This window comes from Henckelia pumila, chromosome 4 (genome assembly GCF_033568475.1).
Source record: "Henckelia pumila isolate YLH828 chromosome 4, ASM3356847v2, whole genome shotgun sequence".
Classification (NCBI taxonomy): domain Eukaryota; kingdom Viridiplantae; phylum Streptophyta; class Magnoliopsida; order Lamiales; family Gesneriaceae; genus Henckelia; species Henckelia pumila.
Window position 1 is genome coordinate 45,991,693 of NC_133123.1, and position 21,473 is coordinate 46,013,165.

Consider the following 21,473-nt stretch of genomic DNA (forward strand, 5'->3'; position numbering starts at 1 on the left):
TAATTTTGAATTAAATGTTATTGGATAAGGATGATCGATTGCCATGACCAATTTTGTAGGTGTATGTTAGGAATTTACATTTGTTTTTATTGTTGTTGGTTTTATTAATGGGCCTGGTTTATGGCCCAATATGAATTGTCATATGTAATAAAAGTGGGCTTGGTTTATGTCCCGTTCCCACCCTTAAAATGTATCCCCTACTTGTTATTGTTATTTATTGTAAATACATTAGATTTAGTGGGAGATCAAGATTTGAAAATGGAGGTGGGCCCAACAGACAATAAAGACAGAAGAAATGTAAATTGGAAGCTAATGTAATAGGATTGCATTGCATACTGCATATTACCTAGGATTGGACTAAGACTCGTGATTGGCAACCACGGGTCGATTAGAAATGGAATCGATCATCCTATATAATATATGATATTATGATTGTATGCATGTTTTAGACATAATTGTGTGAATCCGGCAAGCATACAAAATTTGAAAATGATGAGACAAATTTTCATAATTAAAATCCCTCATTTTAAATATGATTTAAAATTGATATCAAGATAAATAAAAGAAATTTAAATTTGTTTAAATGTTCCTACCTTCCATCAATGATCAATGTATGAGATGCTACCCGCGGATACGGTCAGGCTCATATTATTGGGGGGGCCCGTTCGTCGGAAAGCTGTACATTGGATCGACACATGTTGTAAGTTGGGTGGAACTCCCATAGGATCGGCTCATATTATTGGGGGATCCACATGGCGACCGTCCATCACAACTTAATATTGATGGGTCATCTTGACATGTCACAATAAACGGCGTCATATTATTGGGCTCTTATTGGACATGAGGTAAAAACATGGAGGTTGCTTTTGAAGCAATTGGGCTCTACCTTTTGAAAATTATGGTTGGCTGATATTATTCGGGACCATAGATTGTCAATTGGACTCCATGTTCTCACTAAGGAAAACAGTTTTCCGTTTTCACTAGAGGGTAGTGAAATCGTTAAAATAGTGGTAGTGAGATTCATAAAATAAATTTTGCCTATTTTATGTCTTAGTAAATTGCTTAAAAAATCACTGATATTTGTCTGTTTCTTTTCAGTATTTCATAAGATGAATTCGCGTAATCCACTTTTCTCAATCCTCAAACAAAATAAGTTGGTTGGCGCAAACTATACGGAATGGTTCCGTAAGTTAAAGATTGTCTTGACTTCGGAGAAGATGTTCTACGTGTTAAAAAAATCTCCTCCAAAGGAAGCACCAGCTGACGTAAGTCCGGAAGAGTTAGCCAAGCTTGATACATGGTGGGACCATGATATCAAGGCCAAATGCTATATGCAAGCATCGATGTCTGATGAACTCCAGAGGCGATTTGAGGACACCGTGAATGCTGCTGACATTCACATACAACTCAAAGAACTTTTTGGGGCTCAATCGAGGGCTGAAAGGTTCGCTACTGTAAAGGAGCTAATGACGTGTCGTATGCGTGAAGGGACTTCGGTCCGTGATCATGGGGTACGAGTGATTTGGCTCATACAGAAGTTGGTAACCCTAGATTTGGTGTTGGAGCATGAACTCAACATGGATTTACTACTTCTGTCTCTTCCTTCTTCGTTTGACGGATTTGTGGTGAATTTCAATATGAACAAGATAGAGGCCTCCCTTGAAGAGATGGTCAATATGCTTGTGACATATGAATCCACATTAAAGAAGGATAAACCGGCTTTCTTGGTGGGCTCCTCTTCTTCTGCTAAGAAGGGGCCAAGTACAAAGGGTAAGAAACGTTCTGCCCCACCCAAGAAAAACGAACCCGAGAAGAAGTACAAGACAAAGGCTTCAAACATGGAAAAATCCAAGAATGTTTGCCATTACTGCAAAAAGCCCGGTCATTGGAAGCGTAACTGCAAGGAATATCTAGAGCAGTTGCGAACTGCGAAGGGTATGTTCTATATTGAAATAAATGTTTCACTTAATACTACTTCTTGGGTATTGGATACCGGATGTGGATCTCACATTTGCAATGATTTGCAGGTGATGACAAGAAGTCGCAGGCTTAGAATGGGTGAGACCCAACTGAGGCTCGAAAATGGTTCCAGAGTTGAAGCTAAAGCCGTGGGAGATGTTTATTTAATTTTGCAGAACGGTTTTAAGTTACTTTTAAGAGATGTTTTATTTGTTCCGGATTTGATTAAAAACATTGTTTCTGTTTCTATGCTAGATAGAGATGGTTATTCTTGCAATTTTGTGAATGGGATTTGCAATATTTACAAGAATGAATGTTTGATTGGAAATGGACAACTTGAAAACGATCTATATAACTTAAAACTAAAAGACGTTCCAATAAATTATGTTGATAAACCAGCAACAACAAACAAAAGAAAAATCGATAGTCAAAACCCGGCAAACCTTTGGCATGCTAGGCTGGGTCATATTTCCTCAAGGAGGATGAACAAGCTAGTGGGAGAGGGCATGTTTGATATGTCTGATATTAACTCTCTACCTACTTGTGAATCCTGCCTAAAAGGGAAAATGACTAAATCTCCCTTTAAGGGGAAACCTGAGCGTAGTCAAAATCTGTTGGATTTGATCCATACAGATGTTTGTGGTCCATTTAGAGTTGGTACTCAATATGGCCATACCTACTTCATTACCTTTACTGATGATTATTCGAGGTATGGGTATTTATATTTAATGAAATATAAGTCTGAAGCATTTGAAAAGTTCAAAGAATTCAAGGCTGAAGTAGAAAACAAGCTAGGTAAAAGTATTAAAGCACTTCGATCGGATCGAGGTGGAGAATACTTAAGTACCTAGTTTTTGGACTATCTAAAAGATAATGAGATTCTCTCACAGTGGACTCCTCCTATGACACCTCAGCTGAATGGTGTATCATAGCGTCGTAATCGAACTTTGTTGGACATGGTTCGATCCATGATGAGCTTCACTGAGCTTCCACCATCGTTTTGGGGCTATGCGCTTGAAACGGCGGTATTGTTGTTGAACAACGTCCACACTAAAGCAGTGGACAAAACACCATATGAGTTATGGAATGGCAAAGCTCCTAAGTATTCGTACTTGAGGATTTGGGGATGTCCTGCTTACGTGAAGCGGACAGTGGGAGATAAGTTGGATAGTCGATCCAGCTTATGTTATTTTGTAGGGTATCCGAAGAATTCAATCGGATATTATTTCTATTATCCTGCTGAAACAAAGGTGTTTGTTTCAAGGAATGCCACCTTCTTGGAGAAGGAGTTCTTATTGGATAAGAAAGGCGAGATGATGGAACTCGAAGAAATTCGAGAAGAACCCGAAATACAAAATAACGATCCTACACCTCAGGAACCATTGTTAGACACGCCTGTACCTAGAAGATCCGAGAGGACTTCTAGACCTCCTATTCGATATGGTCTTCTTCTTGAAGGGGATCAAGATGAACCCGATGTTGGATGTGATCCAAGAAACTTCAAGGAAGCAATTTCTGATGCGGATTCAAATTTATGGCTTGAAGCTATGCAGTCGGAAATAGATTCGATGCATACAAAGTTTGGTCTTTAGTAGATCCTCCCGATGGAATTGTTCCAATAGGGTGTAAATGGATCTATAAGAGAAAGCTTGGGCCCGATGGTAAGGTATTGACCTACAAGGCGCGATTGGTGGCGAAAGGTTATACTCAAATACAAGGGGTTGACTATGATGAAACCTTTTCACCAGTTGCAATGTTCAAGTCCATAAGAATCCTTATTGCCATAGCTGCTTGGTATGACAATGAGATATGGCAAATGGATGTGAAGACTGCTTTTCTTAATGGAGACATTAAGGAAGAAATCTATATGAAGCAGCCTGAGGGGTTCACATCCATGGGAAGCGAGCATAAGGTATGCAAGCTTCAGAGATCAATTTATGGTCTAAAACAAGCATCAAGAAGTTGGAACCAGAAATTTGATGAAACAATAAAGGATTTTGGTTTCATCAAGAACCCGGAGGAACCATGCGTGTACAAGAAAGTAGTTAAGGATGCTGTGACATTCTTAGTACTTTATGTTGATGACATCCTACTCATTGGGAATGATGTAGGGATGTTGCAGTCAACAAAGATATGGTTATCAGGTAGATTCTCGATGAAGGATTTGGGTGAGGCATCCTATATTCTTGGGATACAGATCTATAGAGATAGATCTAAGAGAATGATAGGACTCACTCAATCAACCTACATCGACACCATATTGAAACGGTTTTCAATGGATGGGTCCAAGAGAGGACATCTACCCATGTGTCATGGAGTTTCTCTATCCAAGTCTATGTGTCCCAAGACTGATGAAGAGATAGAGAAAATGACACATGTACCATATGCGTCAGCCATAGGCAGTATCATGTATGGGATGATATCTACTAGACCGGATGTAGCATTTGCTCTGAGTGTCACGAGCAGATATCAAGCTAATCCCGGTCAAATTCATTGGAAAGCCGTGAAGGATATTCTTAAGTACTTACGAAGGACTAAGAATATGTTCATGGTATATGGAGGAAGAGAACTAAAATTGGAAGGCTATACCGACTCTAGCTTCCAAAGTGACGTGGATGACTCGAAGTCAACCTCTGGATTTGTGTTCATGCTCAATGGCGGTGCTGTCTCTTGGAAGAGTTCCATGCAGGACACCACAGCGGATTCCACCACTGAAGCAGAATACATTGCAGCATCAGCTGCTGCTAAAGAGGCCATTTGGATGAGGAATTTCGTCCAAGAGTTGGGCGTCATTCCTGAAGTTGTTGGTCCAGTCCCGGTGTACTGTGACAACACGGGTGCCATTGCTCAGGCAAAGGAACCAAGGTCTCATCAAAGATCCAAACACGTACTGAGGAAATACCACATCATCCGGGAGATTGTGAAAAGAGGAGACATCATTGTCGAAAGAGTGGCCTCTGCAGACAATATCACTGATCCACTTATTAAGCCCTTGCCAGGACCATTATTTGACAAACATCGCGAAGCAATGGGTCTACGTAGTATGACTAGTTGGCTTTAGGGAAAGTGGGAGATTGAAAGAGTAGGTGCCCAGTGAGCCAACTTGTGGCTAAGGGCTTTGATGACTCTTTGTATAAACAATCTTTTGTTTAATATAATTTACACTTTTATTTATGGCAATGACTTTATATTTCTTCATATTGTTATATTGTGATATACTATTGTTTTTTTGATAAAGACCTTGAATATACTATAGTGTATGTAAGATGTGGTAGAACATGGAGATGTCTATCATGAAACACATCTTATAGTCATTGTATATTCTAAACTGTTCCTAGTCGATTGAGCCGTCCGATAATAAGGATAAGGATCGCTCGAGTTTGAGACTAGCATTTGCGATGCAGAGTACCACGTTTCATTGGTAAGGAACATAGAGATGTTCGAAGCATGCAAATGGATATTCATATGATGAATGATCGAACTACCCTATCCGGACTTTCCAAGTGGTTATCACTTATGAGTGGATAAAGTCCGCGGTTTTGGTTGTACACCATTAGTCCTTACTACTTGAAACATCATTGAGACTCTATATGCTAGTACTGTGCTTTGACTCGTTTACCGACTCTATTGGGGTCATCAGGTGTCGGGATGGGTACAGTTACAACACATATAGGAGTCGATGCTTTGTTGTCAAGGATTCACCACATACTTGCGAGTGTGGATATCCTATGCGATCTGAGGAGATATTAGTGTGACGAATCTCTGACCAGAGTACATGATGTGTTTTAAGAAATGGTTTCTTAGTAACACATGCGATGTCACTATTTGATCATCAAGATGTATTGCATAGTTATCGAATTTTGAACGACTCTCGATATACCAATGGTTGTTGATTCGATCGGGATATATGGATGAAGGGACCGTACTGTACGCTAACCAAAATCTATTGGTTCTTGTAGGCACTATCAGTGATACCTAGGGAATCATGGGGCGATGTTGCTAGGCGCTCTTACCATGATTCGATGGGCAAGTTGGAAATCGTTGTTCCGAGTCACAAGGAGTTGTGAGCCCATGGCTAGCTGTATCCCTGAACCATTGAGGGTCACACAGAGTAATGGATTTTTAATCCCCGTTGAGATAGTTAAATTTAAAGAGTTAAATTTAATGAACAAAGAAGTTGGACTTCTTAAATATGAGTAGAGGAGTAAGATTTCCTAAAATGACATAGGGATGGGCATTTTTGGAAACCACTGAATTCGGATTCAAAAAAATTTATCTTGACTTTAAAAGGTGCAGAAATGGTTTCTGTGCACATTGGTGAAATCGGTTTATCAATCGGAGTCACGATGAATTTTATATTAATTTCTGAACATGCGGGCTTTGCTTGTCGGGCTTGAACTTATGACTAATGGGCCCTAAGCTGTTAGTGGCCTACATTATAAATAAGTTATTGCAGTACAAAAATTAGACACAACAGGTCACAATTTTCGAAAAACCCTAGTGTTTTCTCAATAGTGGCCGCCCCCTTCCCTCTCTACTCGGGAAAATCCAGCCTGTGAATTTTGAATTACAGTCTGGTTTAACGGATCAAATTCGTTAATTCTCTTCGTAGAAACTTCTGATAGATTTTCTAGTGCAATCTATCAGAGGGATTAAATATCCGTTCGTGGACCTGATTGAAGAACAGTTCGTCCATCAGTTCCAGGGATATACAACAAGAGCAGAGCAATCTGTTGGTGTCCATAATCTCGATTCGAGATTGGAGGTAAAAATTTATAATCGTTATTTAATTTTTACACACACATAATTTAATCGTAAGGTTGATACCCATTATGGAATCGTTCCATGTAAAATTTTTAAACTTCCGCTGCACCGGGTATCAATCCTGATTGATCTGATCGCCGCGTTCTCCAACAATAAACTACCGATTGAGGTGGAGTATTCTGTGCCAGATGAAGAGGCAGATGAGATGCAAGATGATGATATGACAGCGAGTGATCCAAAAGAGGACTTAAGAACTTATAATCTTGCAAGGGACAGAACCAGAAAGGATATCAGAGCTCCTAAGAGGTTTGGTGAAGCTGATCTGGCTTGGTATGCACTGACAGTAGCTGAGGAGGTGGAGTATTCAGAGCCAAATACTTATGATGAAGCTATGGCGAGTAAACAGAAAAACAAGTGGATTGAAGCTATGAATGAAGAGATGAACTCACTTGAGAAGAATCAAACCTGGAAGCTAGTAGACAGACCGAAGCATCAAAAGACATTGAGATGCAAGTGGATCTATAAACAGAAGGAAGGAACTCCTAGTACATATCAGATCATGTATAAAGCAAGATTGGTTGCAAAGGGTTTTGGTCAAGTAGAAGGGATAGATTTTAATGAGGTCTATTCTCCAGTGGTCAAACTTTGTTCCATCCGGATTATGTTAGCACTGGTGAACCAGCTCAACTTGGAGCTTGAGCAGATGGATGTGAAAACTGCGTTTCTACATGGTGACCTGGAAGAAACCATTTATATGAAACAACCAAAGGGCTCCATACATCAGAAAACCCAGAACAAAGTCTGCTTACTGAGAAAATCATTATATGGGCTAAAGCAGAGTCCTAGGCAGTGGAACAAGAGGTTTGATGAGTTCATGATTGATATTGGTTTTGTGAGAAGCCAATATGACAGATGTGTCTATCTGAAAAAGGATGATGGGCAGGTTATCTTGTACCTACTGATTTACGTTGATGATATCTTGATCGCAAGTAAAAGTAGGATAGAGATATCATCCTTGAAACAACAGCTCAACACAGAGTTTGAGATGAAAGATCTGGTTGAAGCGAAGAGAATTCTGGGTATGGACATAGTGAGAAACCGAAAAAGACAGGAGATTCATCTGAGTCAGAAGAACTATTTGAAGAAGGTTGTCCTGCGGTATAATATGAATCATGCAAAATCTGTCTTGACCCCTCTGGGACAGCATTTGAAGCTATCTGCGAATCAGTCACCTGAAAGTGAAGAAGACAAGATGAAGATGGCTGGTATTCCATATGCTAGTGGAGTGGGGAGTCTCATATATGGAATGGTGTGTAGTAGGCCTGATCTGGTATACGCAATCAGTGTAGTGTCAAGATTTATGGCTAATCCAGGAACATATCATTGGGAAGCTTTGAAGTGGAGATTGAAGTTTGAGAAACAGCAAGATGGGATTGATCCGGTAGTTGGATATGTGGACTCAGATTTTGCTAGGAACTTAGACACGAGAAAGTCGTTGACTGGTTATGTTTTCACCTTTTATGGCACAGCGATCACTTTGAAGTCTAATTTACAGTCAGTGGTTGCTTTTTCTACCACTGAGGCAGAATTCAGAGCTGTGACTGAGGCCATAAAGGAAGGATTGTGGTTAAAAGGGATGATAGCGGAGTTGGATGTAAAACAAGATCAAGTTGTAGTACAATGTGACAATCAAAGTGTAATACACTTGACGAAACACCAAGTCTATCATGAACGATCGAAACACATAGACGTGAAAATGCATTTCGTGAGAGATCTAATTGAAAAAGGAGATGTGATCCTTGTGAAGATAGCATCAGAAGAAACCCTGCAGATGCTATGACTAAGTCACTGCCGTATGCTAAGTTCAAGAAATGTTTGGACTTAGTTAATGCGGTGATTGGAAATTAGCCAAGGCGGCTAGGATGGAGAGCAGCATTCCTTCTGAAAGAATCAAAGTGGAGATTGTAGAAGTATGCTTCTATCAGATTGAATGGAAATAGAGAAGAGATCGGATCGAATAGTACATATCAAATGAGCTCGTGATCAGATGAGTTCATGGCCAGATCGTATACTGGGATTAGATCGATGTGATGGTCATACGAGTCTTCGGATGAGTTCATGCAGATAGATTGCTCGAGTATTGTGACTTGGTTAGAAGTCAGATGAAGTGTCCAAGAAGCTATACGCTTGCAGGCAGATCGATGCAGATCGAAATACAAGGGCAGATCAAACTGATGAATGAAGACTTATCGGGCTGGACCATGTTGACTTTATAATTGGGTCATAAGTTACTGTTGACCTAAATCCCAAGATGAAAGTTGATCTAATTCTCTATATAACCAGATGGAAGCTGGCCGAAAAAAAAAATCAAATTTTTCAGAATATATTGAGAGAAGAAAAGAGAGATTTCGGAGGAGAAAAACAAGCGAAGATTGTGATGGAAAGAATTCAAGTATCAAAAGCTTGAATTGAGTCTGTATCTAGCTTGAGAGTTTTTTTCGTTGTCCATCTCTGTAATAAGCTCTGTTTTTGAGCTTGGGTTGTTCTGTTGGTGATTAATAAAAGTGTGTGTGTTGCTCTCCCGTGGACGTAGGCAAATATTTGTCGAACCACGTAAATACTTGCGTCGTTTAATCTATTTCGCGTGAGTTAGTTGATTGATCTGTGTGCGTTGGTTTTATCTGCTTTCTGGGATTATTGTTTTTATCTGTGTGTTTCGTTTGCCTAGTAAATTCTCGATCTTCAAATTTTGGATTGATTCCTAACAATGTGGTATGATATGCACTTTTATACTTATGATCGTGCAATGCAATGGGGCTTTGCTATGTCTCTTGTCTTGAGCATTTGATGCTGGAAAGTGGGAACCCACCTTAAAAAGCATTAATGCATATTCTTTCAATTGACAATACATATAAATATAAAGGTCGACGCAAACTCGAAAGCACGGGACCGATTCCTTTAGTTTGGACATAGTGATCAAGTACTAATTAATTAACTTAGAAAAAAATAGAACAGATGCATGCGATGGGACTAAAAATTCGCGTCTTTGACTGCAAAATATTCATTGGATTAAAAACACAGGATAAGAATATCTATGCCAATACGTTCTTGGGAACTTTATAATCAATTGAACTGCATATAAGAATCATCAGAAAATTATTTTTTTGGCCTGTATGTTTGTCACTTTGCGATTTTGGTTATCTATATTTTTCGATTTAAGTTTTAGTCCGCTATCTTTATTTTTTTGACAATTTTAGTCTTTTTTTCGATGTGGCGCTGACGTGGAACCAATTCAATGCTGATGTGGATCTGACGTGTACAGTGTCACGTCACCATTTTCGAAGAAAAAGGATCGAAATTGGCAAAAATCGGAACATACAGGACTAAAACTGAAATGTGAAAACATAAAAGGACCAAAATCACAAAATAACAAACATACCGGACTAAATTTCAGGCTGAGGAAACTTCCTACTTGCGCATATCCGTGCAATTTTTCCTAAGAATCACAAGCCAACAATTACTGCACAACTTTATTTTTTAAAAAAATTTCAAGGTCTTCACAGTATATTTTAGATGCCTAGTTCAATAATGATTGGTTTGATATCTTTCAGTTCACAGTATATTGTACATTTGTTTAACTTTATTTTAGTAAAATCTTATGATACAAGTATCTTTCAGTTCACCAAAACATGTACAAATTTAGTTCTTTATTTTTCACATTAGTACATTATTTTGTTCATCAAAGTATGGACAAACAATCTATTTTGTTATTTCAGTTCACTAAAATCTTCGGACTATTATTATCAATCTAACTTTCTGTTTGGAACACAGTGCTATCCGGGTTAAGATGATTTTGCTGTTGCTCGTGCAGTTTTGATGCAAGTTCTTCTTGGAAATAGAATAAATTCAATAAGGAAATTGTAATTAAATTTTTCTTGGGTCTCAATAAATGAAGTTATTAGATTATAAACTTTGAACCACACATCTTGGCTTGTCGTTTGAGCTCAACCATGGCGTAACTACAATTTGTTTTACTCGTGGGGAAAATTTATTTCGAACTATATAAATATTCAACACAGACAAATGATATATAGCATATTATATTAACGTAAAGCATAAAAATATAAACTACTAAAATTACTTTATAATCATACTTAAGTTACATTGTGACATTTCAAGAGATCAAACCTATCAACGATGAAATTAATTAATCCCTACGTACCTTAAATATTTACTAGTTCATGTAATAAATGTGGTTCAAATTATATAATCATTGCGTGATTGTGAAATAGAGCAACAAATTTTTGTTCCAACATAAAAAGAAGAAAATCATAAATTTTCATACTAACCAAATTAACAAATTTCAATAAATTATAGAAATAATCATATAATTGTATTGTATATATGTTAATTCTTATTAAATAACTAGTACCCAATTGCACGCGTTGCGTGCTTATACAGTGCATTTTTACGTACACGTTTGCGTCTTTGTATAGTCCGTTTTTTTATTAAATAATTGTAGAAATTAAAAAAATATTAAATTATTGCAAAAAAAATTAAAACAAAGAGGCACCAATGTACCAACTTACTCTGGCCTCACACTTAATATAATAGAAGAGATATATAATTTTGCAGAATTCTAATTATAACAAAAATATAGTTTATTTGTTTTTATCTTAATGTCTAATCTATAATGAAAATCTGATTTAACTTGGGGTTCTCTTGAGTAGATTTATTTTCTTTCTTTTTTCTTTCCTAAAAAAGGTTGGCTTAGTTGCAGAATCCAAATTAAATTACAAGGCATATATATATTGGTTGTGATTTTAAATATCTGCTGGGAAAATGCACTCCTTTGCCCCAATGATGTTACGCCCGTGAGCTCAGCCTATTTAGTTATTCAATTCATACAATACATTGATTTATGTGGTAAGAGTTGTTTAGTCATCCATTGTCGGCAAAGTAAATGCAATTAGAAAAATTGAAATATTTTCACTTTTTCCTCTAACCTTTGATCTTTCATTTTATTCAACTCTTATTGTGTCAATAGCTCGTAATGTTTACATGCTTGTTAGCTTCTTATTACAATGTATTTATTGTATTAATACTATCAATGAGAGATTCACAAACAAAATATAATGTGAGAGATTCACAAACAAAATATAATGCGTGGATAATTAAAGAGAGTAATGAATTGTTAAAACTCATGGTTGATGCTGCCATGCGAGGATGTTGTGATAAGAGTGAATTATTTAACAAAAAAATGTTATGTAATAATTTAACAAGTTGAAAACAAAGGGAGGCAACGGAAAGAAGAGGATTTGAGAATTCAATCTAATATATTTTATTCCATATGCTCCAGACTATTTATAAAAGAAATAGTCTCAAACGTTACAATAACAGAAGAACAAATTAATCTTAAAAATTAGGAACCAATAACCACTAAGTTATTAACATAACAAATAATTAAATAATATCTTTATTGAATAAATTAATCTTCCATAGTCACTAATTAATTTAGGTGACTTGGTCTTCAACTTTCTCAACTCCCGTACGTATAAAATGCATGATATAAGAGTGGGTGCCCAGTGAGCCAACTGTGTGGCTATGGTCTTTGATGACTCTTTGTATAAACAATCTTTTGTTTAATATTATTTACACTTTTATGGCAATGACTTTATATTACTTCATATTGTTATATTGTGATATACTATTGTTGTTTTGATAAAGACCTTGAATATACTATAGTGTATGTAAGATGTGGTAGAACATGGAGATGTCTATCATGAAATACATCTTATAGTCACTGTATATTCTAAAAACCGTTCCTAGTCGATTGAGCCGTCCGATAATAAGGATAAGGATCGCTCGAGTTTGAGACTAGCATTTGCGATGCGGAGTACCACGTTTCATTGGTAGGGAACATGGAGATGTTCGAAGCATGCAAATGGATATTCATAGGATGAATAATCGAACTACCCTATCCGGACTTTCCAAGTGGTTATCACTTATCGAGTGGATAAAGTCCGCGGTTTTGGTTGTACACCATTAGTCCTTACGACTTGAAACATCATGGAGACTTTATATGCTAGTGCTGTGCTTTGACTCGTTTACCGACTCTATGGGGGTCATCAGGTGTCGAGATTGGGTACAGTTACGACACATATAGGAGTCAATGCATTGTTGTCAAGGATTCACCACATACTTGCGAGTATGGATATCCTATGCGATCTGAGGAGATATTAGTGTGACAAATCTCTGGCCAGAGTACTTGATGTGATTTAAGAAATGGTTTCTTAGTAGCACATGCGATGTCACTAATTTGATCTTCAAGATGTATTGCATAGTTATCGAATCTTGAGCGACTCTCGATATACCAATGGTTGTTGATTCGATCGGGATATATGGATGAAGGGACCGTACTGTACGCTAACCAAAATCTACTGGTTCTTGTAGGCACTATCAGTGATACCTAGGGAATCATGGGGCGATGTTGCTAGGCGCTTTACCATGATTCGTTGGGCAAGTCGGAAAGTGTTGTTCCGAGTCACAAGGAGTTGTGAGCCCACGGCTAGCTGTATCCCTGAACCATTGAGGGTCACACAGTGTAATGGAGTTTTAATCCCCGTTGAGATAGTTAAATTTAAAGAGTTAAATTTAATGAACTAAGGAGTTGGACTTCTTAAATAAGAGTAAGGGAGTAGGATTTCCTAAAATGACATAGGGATGGACATTTTAGGAAACCACTGAATTCGGATTCAGGAAAATTTATTTTGACTTTAAAATGTGCAGAAATGGTTTCTGTGCACATTGGTGAAATCGGTTCATCAATCGGAGTCACGATGAATTTTATATTAATTTCTGAACGTGCGGGCTTTGCTTGTCGGGCCCTAACTTATGACTAATGGGCCCTAAGGTGTTAGTGGCCTGCATTATAAATAAGTTATTTCAGTACAGAAATTACACACAACAGGTCATTATTGAGAGACAGGATTTTCGAAAATAAACCCTAGCCTCCTCTCAAGTTTTCGGCCGCCCCCCCTTTAACTCTGTCAGAGAAAATTCCGGTCTGTGATTTTTGAATTGCAGTCAGGAATAACGAATCAGATTCGTTTAATCTCTTCGCAGAAAAACTTCTGATAGATTTTCTAGTGCAATCTATCAGAGGGATTTAAAACCTCATTCGTGGACCTGATTGAAGGAGTTCATCAGTTCCTGGAAGATACAAGAAGCGCAGAGAAATCTGTGTGGTGTCCATTAATCTCGCTTCGAGATTGAAGGTAAAATTTAATTAATTGTTATTTGAATTTTACACACACAATAATTTAATCGTTGAATGGTTGATACCCACACCATGGAATTGTTCCATGATAAAATTTTTAAACTTCCGCTGCACCGGGTATCAATCGTGATTGATCAGAGAGCCGGGTTTTCCAACAGTGGTATCAGAGCCAGGTTGCTCAGATCAAACGATTAAATTAATCGATTGTACAAAATTTTTGAATCTCGGTTTTTGGAAAACAAAATAAATATTTTTAAATAAAAAAAAATTTTTTTTTTCCGGGGCAAAACCCGGGCAGCGATTGGATCGCTGCCCGGTGGGGCAGCAATTGTTGCTGCCCCGGGCGGCGCACGGCGCCGCCCAAAGGGGGCGCATGGCGCCGCCCAGGACGGCGACCGTCGCTGCGCCGCCCAAGGCAGCGCTGTGCGCTGCCCAGGGCGGCGCACGGCGCCGCCCAGGGGCGGCGCTCGGCGCCACCCAGCGGCGGCGCCAGGCGCCGCCAGGGCAGCAATTGTTGCTGCCCTAAGGGGGTAGCCGGGCTGCCCCCGGCCCGCGCCCCGGGTGCGGGCCGGCCCGGGAGTATCCCGGGCGGCCCGCGGGAAAAATTATTATTTTTATTAAAAATTAGTTTTAATATGTTAAAATTTTATTTTTGGTCCGGTCAAAAATTGTTTTTGATTGGTTCACGAGATTTCGGATCGAATTGTTCGAGTCCGTAAATTTTAAAATTGATTTTGGATAAATTTGAATTTTTGGAAAATTTTAATGTTTTATCCGTAAATTGAATTTTGAAATCAATTATTTTGGTACAATTGATGATAAGATATGATCTTATGATATATTGAGTAAAATATGATTTTATTTGTAAAATTGGATTTTATAGATAAAATATGATTTTATTTGATATAGAGATAACATATGATTTTATATGTGAAATGAGATTTTATATATAAAATATGATTTTATCTTGTTTAAATTTGAATTGCCACTGCATGTTACCCAATAAATTAATTTTGAATTAAATGTTATTGGATAAGGATGATCGATTGCCATGACCAATTTTGTAGGTGTATGTTAGGAATTTACATTTTGTTTTTATTGTTGTTGGTTTTATTAATGGTCCTGGTTTATGGCCCGATATGAATGTCATATGTAATAAAAGTGGGCTTGGTTTATAGCCCGTTCCCACCCCTAAAAATGTATCCCTACTTGTCATTTTTATTTATTGTAAATACATTAGATTTAGTGGGAGATCAAGATTTGAAGACGGTGGGCCCAGCAGACAATAAAGACTGAAGAAATGTAAATTGGAAGCACATGTAATAGGATTGCATTGCATACTGCATATTACCTAGGATTGGACTAAGACCCGTGATTGGCAACCACGGGTCAATTAGAAATGGAATCGATCATCCTATATAATATTTGATATTATGATTGTATGCATGTTTAGACATAAATTGCGTGAATCCGGCAAGCATGCAATAAAATGAATATGATGAGACAAATATTTTTATAATTAAAAATCCCTCATTTTAAATATGATTTAAAATTTATATCAAGATAAATAAAGGAAATTTAAATTTGTTTAAATGTTCCCACCTTCCATCAACGGTCAATGTATGTGACGCTACCCGCGGATACGGTCCGGCTCATATTATTGGGGGGGCCGTCCGTCGGAAAGCTGTACATTGGATCGACAAATGTTGTAAGTTGGGTGGAACTCCCATGGGATCGGCTCATATTATTGGGGGATCCACATGGCGACCGTCCATCACAACTTAATATTGATGGGTCATCTTGACATGTCACTTTAAACGGCGTCATATTATTGGGCCCTTATTGGACATGAGGTAAACACATGGGGGTTGCTTTGGAAGCAATTGGGCTCTACCTTTTGAGAATTATGGTTGGCTGATATTATTCGGGACCATAAGTTTGTCAATTGGACTCCATGTTCTCACTAAGGAAAAAGTTTCCCGTTTTCACTAGAGGGTGGTGAAATCGTTAAAATAGTGGGAGTGAGATTCATAAAATTAAATTCGCCTATTTTATGTCTTAGTAAATTGTTAAACAATCATTGATATATGTCTGTTTTTCTTTTCAGTATTTCATACAATGAATTCGCGAAATCCATTATTCTCGATCCTCGAACAAAACAAGTTGACTGGCGCCAACTATACGGAATGGTTCCGGAAGTTGAAGATTGTCTTAACTTCGGAGAAAATGCTCTACGTGTTAGAGAAAGCACCTCCGAAGGAAGCACCAGCTGACATAAGTCCGGAGGAATTGGCCAAACTTGATGCATGGTGTGACCATGACATCAAGACCAAATGCTATATGCAAGCCTCGATGTCTGATGAACTCCAGAGGCGATTTGAGGACACGGTGAATGCTGCTGACATTCACACGCAACTCAAGGAACTATTTTGGGCTCAGTCGAGGGCTGAAAGGTTCGCTACTGTTAAGGAGTTGATGACGTGCCGCATGCGTGAAGGGACTTCGGTCCGTGATCATGGGGTACGAGTGATTTGGCTCATACAGAAGTTGGCGACCCTAGATTTGGTGTTGGAGCATGAACTCAATGTGGATTTATTGCTTCTGTCTCTTCCTTCTTCATTTGATGGATTTGTGATAAATTTTAATATGAACAAGATAGAGGCCACCCTTGAAGAGATGGTCAATATGCTCGTTACATATGAATCCACACTTAAGAAGGATAAGCCAGCTTTCTTGGTGGGCTCCTCATCTTCTGCGAAGAAGGGGCCAAGTATGAGGGCAAGAAACGTTCTACCCCACCCAAGAAAGTCGAGCCCGAGAAGAAGCAAAAGACAAAGGCTTCAAACAATGGAAAATCCAAGGATGTTTGCCATTACTGCAAGAAGCCGGGTCATTGGAAGCGCAACTGCAAGGAATATCTTGAGCAGTTGGGAACTGCAAAGGGTATGTTCTATATTGAAATAAACATGTCACTTAATACAACTTCTTGGGTATTGGATACCGGATGTGGATCTCACATTTGCAATGATTTGCAGGTGATGACAAGAAGTCGCAGGCTTAGAATGGGTGAGACCCAGCTGAGGCTCGGGAATGGTTCCAGAGTTGAAGCTACGGCCATTGGAGATGTTTGTTTGACTTTGCAGAACGGTTTTAAATTATTGTTAAGAGATGTTTTATTTGTGCCAGATTTAATTAAAAACATTATTTCTATTTCTATGCTTGATAGAGATGGTTATTCTTGCAATTTTGTGAATGGGATTTGCAATATTTACAAGAATGAATGTTTAATTAGAAATGGACAACTTGAAAACGATCTATACAACTTAAAACTAAAAGACGTTCCAGTGAATTATGTTGATAAACCGGCGACAACAAACAAAAGGAAAATCGATAGTCAAAACCCGGCAAACCTTTGGCATGCTAGGCTAGGTCATATTTCCTCAAGGAGGATGAACAAGCTAGTGGGAGAGGGCATGTTTGATATGTCTGATATTAATTCTCTACCTACTTGTGAATCCTGCCTAAAAGGAAAAATGACTAAATCTCCTTTTAAGGGGAAACCTGAGCGTAGTCAGAATCTGTTGGATTTGATCCACACAGATGTTTGTGGTCCATTTAGAGTAGGGACTCAACATGGCCACACCTACTTCATTACCTTTACTGATGATTATTCAAGGTATGGGTATTTATATTTAATGAAATATAAGTCTGAAGCATTTGAAAAGTTCAAAGAATTCAAGGCTGAAGTAGAAAACAAGCTAGGTAAAAGTATTAAAGCACTTTGATCGGATCGAGGTGGAGAATACTTGAGTACCGAGTTTTTGGACTATCTGAAAGAGAATGGGATTCTCTCTCAGTGGACTCCTCCTATGACACCACAGCTTAATGGTGTATCGGAGCGTCGTAATCGAACTTTGTTGGACATGGTTCGATCTATGATGAGCTTCACTGAGCTTCCACCTTCGTTTTGGGGCTATGCGCTTGAAACGGCGGTATTGTTGTTGAACAACGTCCACACTAAAGCAGTGGACAAAACACCATACGAGTTATGGAATGACAAAGCTCCTAAGTATTCGTACTTGAGGATTTGGGGATGTCCTGCTTACGTGAAGCGGACAGTGGGAGATAAGTTGGATAGTCGATCCAGCTTATGTTATTTTGTAGGGTATCCGAAGAATTCAATCGGATATTATTTCTATTATCCTGCTGAAACAAAGGTGTTTGTTTCTAGGAATGCCACCTTCTTGGAGAAGGAATTCTTATTGGATAAGAAAGGCGAGATGATGGAACTCGAAGAAGTTCGAGAAGAACCCGAAATACAAAATAACGATCCTACACCTCAGGAACCATTGTTGGACACGCCTGCACCTAGAAGATCCGAAAGGACTTCTAGACCTCCAGTTCGATATGGTCTTCTTCTTGAAGGGGATCAAGATGAACCCGACATTGGATGTGATCCAAGAAACTTCAAGGAAGCAATTTCTGATGCGGATTCGAATTTATGGCTTGAAGCTATGCAGTCAGAATTGGATTCGATGCATACAAACCAAGTTTGGTCTTTAGTAGATCCTCCCGATGGAATTGTTCCGATAGGGTGTAAATGGATCTACAAAAGAAAGCTTGGGCCTGATGGTAAGGTATTGACCTACAAGGCGCGATTGGTGGCTAAAGGTTATACTCAAAGGCAAGGAGTTGACTATGACGAAACCTTTTCACCAGTTGCAATGTTCAAGTCCATAAGAATCCTAATTGCCATAGCTGCATGGTATGACTATGAGATATGGCAAATGGATGTGAAGACTGCTTTTCTTAATGGAGACATTAAGGAGGAAATCTATATGAAGCAGCCTGAGGGGTACACATCCATGGGAAGCGAGCATAAGGTATGCAAGCTTCAGAGATCAATTTATGGTCTAAAACAAGCATCAAGAAGTTGGAACCAGAAATTTGATGAAACAATAAAAGATTTTGGTTTCATCAAGAACCCGGAGGAACCTTGCGTGTACAAGAAAGTAGTTAAGGATGCGGTGACATTCTTAGTACTTTATGTTGATGACATCCTACTCATTGGGAATGATGTAGGGATGTTGCAGTCAACAAAGATATGGTTATCAGGTAGATTTTCGATGAAGGATTTGGGAGAGGCATCCTACATTCTTGGGATACAGATCTATAGAGATAGGTCTAAGAGAATGATAGGACTCACTCAATCAACCTACATCGATACCATATTGAAACGGTTTTCAATGGATGGGTCCAAAAGAGGACATCTACCCATGTGTCATGGAGTTTCTCTATCCAAGTCTATGTGTCCCAAGATTGATGCAGAGATAGAGAATATGACACATGTACCATATGCGTCAGCTATAGGTAGTATCATGTATGGGATGATATCTACCAGACCGGATGTAGCATTTGCTCTGAGTGTCACGAGCAGATATCAGTCTAATCCTGGTCAAATGCATTGGAAAGCCGTGAAGGACATTCTTAAGTACTTGCGAAGGACTAAGAATATGTTCATGGTTTATGGAGGACGAGAACTCAAATTGGAAGGCTATACCGACTCTAGCTTCCAAAGTGATGTGGATGACTCGAAGTCAACCTCTGGATTTGTGTTCATGCTCAATGGCGGTGCTGTCTCTTGGAAGAGTTCCAAGCAGGACACCACAGCGTATTCCACCACTGAGGCTGAATACATTGCAGCATCAGCAGCTGCTAAAGAGGCCGTTTGGATGAGGAAGTTCGTCCAAGAGTTGGGCGTCATTCCTGAATTTGTTGGTCCAGTCCCGGTGTACTGTGACAACACGGGTGCCGTTGCTCAAGCAAAGGAACCAAGGTCTCATCAAAGATCCAAACACGTACTGAGGAAATACCACATAATCCGGGAGATTGTGGAAAGAGGAGACATCATTGTCGAACGAGTGGCCTCTGCAGACAATATCGCTGATCCGCTTACTAAGCCCTTGCCAGGACCATTGTTTGACAAACATCGCGAAACAATGGGTCTACGTAGTATGACTAGTTGGCTATAGGGCAAGTGGGAGATTGTAAGAGTGGGTGCCCAGTGAGCCAACTGTGTGGCTATGGTCTTTGATGACTCTTTGTATAAACAATCTTTTGTTTAATATTATTTACACTTTTATGGCAATGACTTTATATTACTTCATATTGTTATATTGTGATATACTATTGTTGTTTTGATAAAGACCTTGAATATACTATAGTGTATGTAAGATGTGGTAGAACATGGAGATGTCTATCATGAAATACATCTTATAGTCACTGTATATTCTAAAAACCGTTCCTAGTCGATTGAGCCGTCCGATAATAAGGATAAGGATCGCTCGAGTTTGAGACTAGCATTTGCGATGCGGAGTACCACGTTTCATTGGTAGGGAACATGGAGATGTTCGAAGCATGCAAATGGATATTCATAGGATGAATAATCGAACTACCCTATCCGGACTTTCCAAGTGGTTATCACTTATCGAGTGGATAAAGTCCGCGGTTTTGGTTGTACACCATTAGTCCTTACGACTTGAAACATCATGGAGACTCTATATGCTAGTGCTGTGCTTTGACTCGTTTACCGACTCTATGGGGGTCATCAGGTGTCGAGATTGGGTACAGTTACGACACATATAGGAGTCAATGCATTGTTGTCAAGGATTCACCACATACTTGCGAGTATGGATATCCTATGCGATCTGAGGAGATATTAGTGTGACAAATCTCTGGCCAGAGTACTTGATGTGATTTAAGAAATGGTTTCTTAGTAGCACATGCGATGTCACTAATTTGATCTTCAAGATGTATTGCATAGTTATCGAATCTTGAGCGACTCTCGATATACCAATGGTTGTTGATTCGATCGGGATATATGGATGAAGGGACCGTACTGTACGCTAACCAAAATCTACTGGTTCTTGTAGGCACTATCAGTGATACCTAGGGAATCATGGGGCGATGTTGCTAGGCGCTTTACCATGATTCGTTGGGCAAGTCGGAAAGTGTTGTTCCGAGTCACAAGGAGTTGTGAGCCCACGGCTAGCTGTATCCCTGAACCATTGAGGGTCACACAGTGTAATGGAGTTTTAATCCCCGTTGAGATAGTTAAATTTAAAGAGTTAAATTTAATGAACTAAGGAGTTGGACTTCTTAAATAAGAGTAAGGGAGTAGGATTTCCTAAAATGACATAGGGATGGACATTTTAGGAAACCACTGAATTCGGATTCAGGAAAATTTATTTTGACTTTAAAATGTGCAGAAATGGTTTCTGTGCACATTGGTGAAATCGGTTCATCAATCGGAGTCACGATGAATTTTATATTAATTTCTGAACGTGCGGGCTTTGCTTGTCGGGCCCTAACTTATGACTAATGGGCCCTAAGGTGTTAGTGGCCTGCATTATAAATAAGTTATTTCAGTACAAAAATTACACACAACAGGTCATTATTGAGAGACAGGATT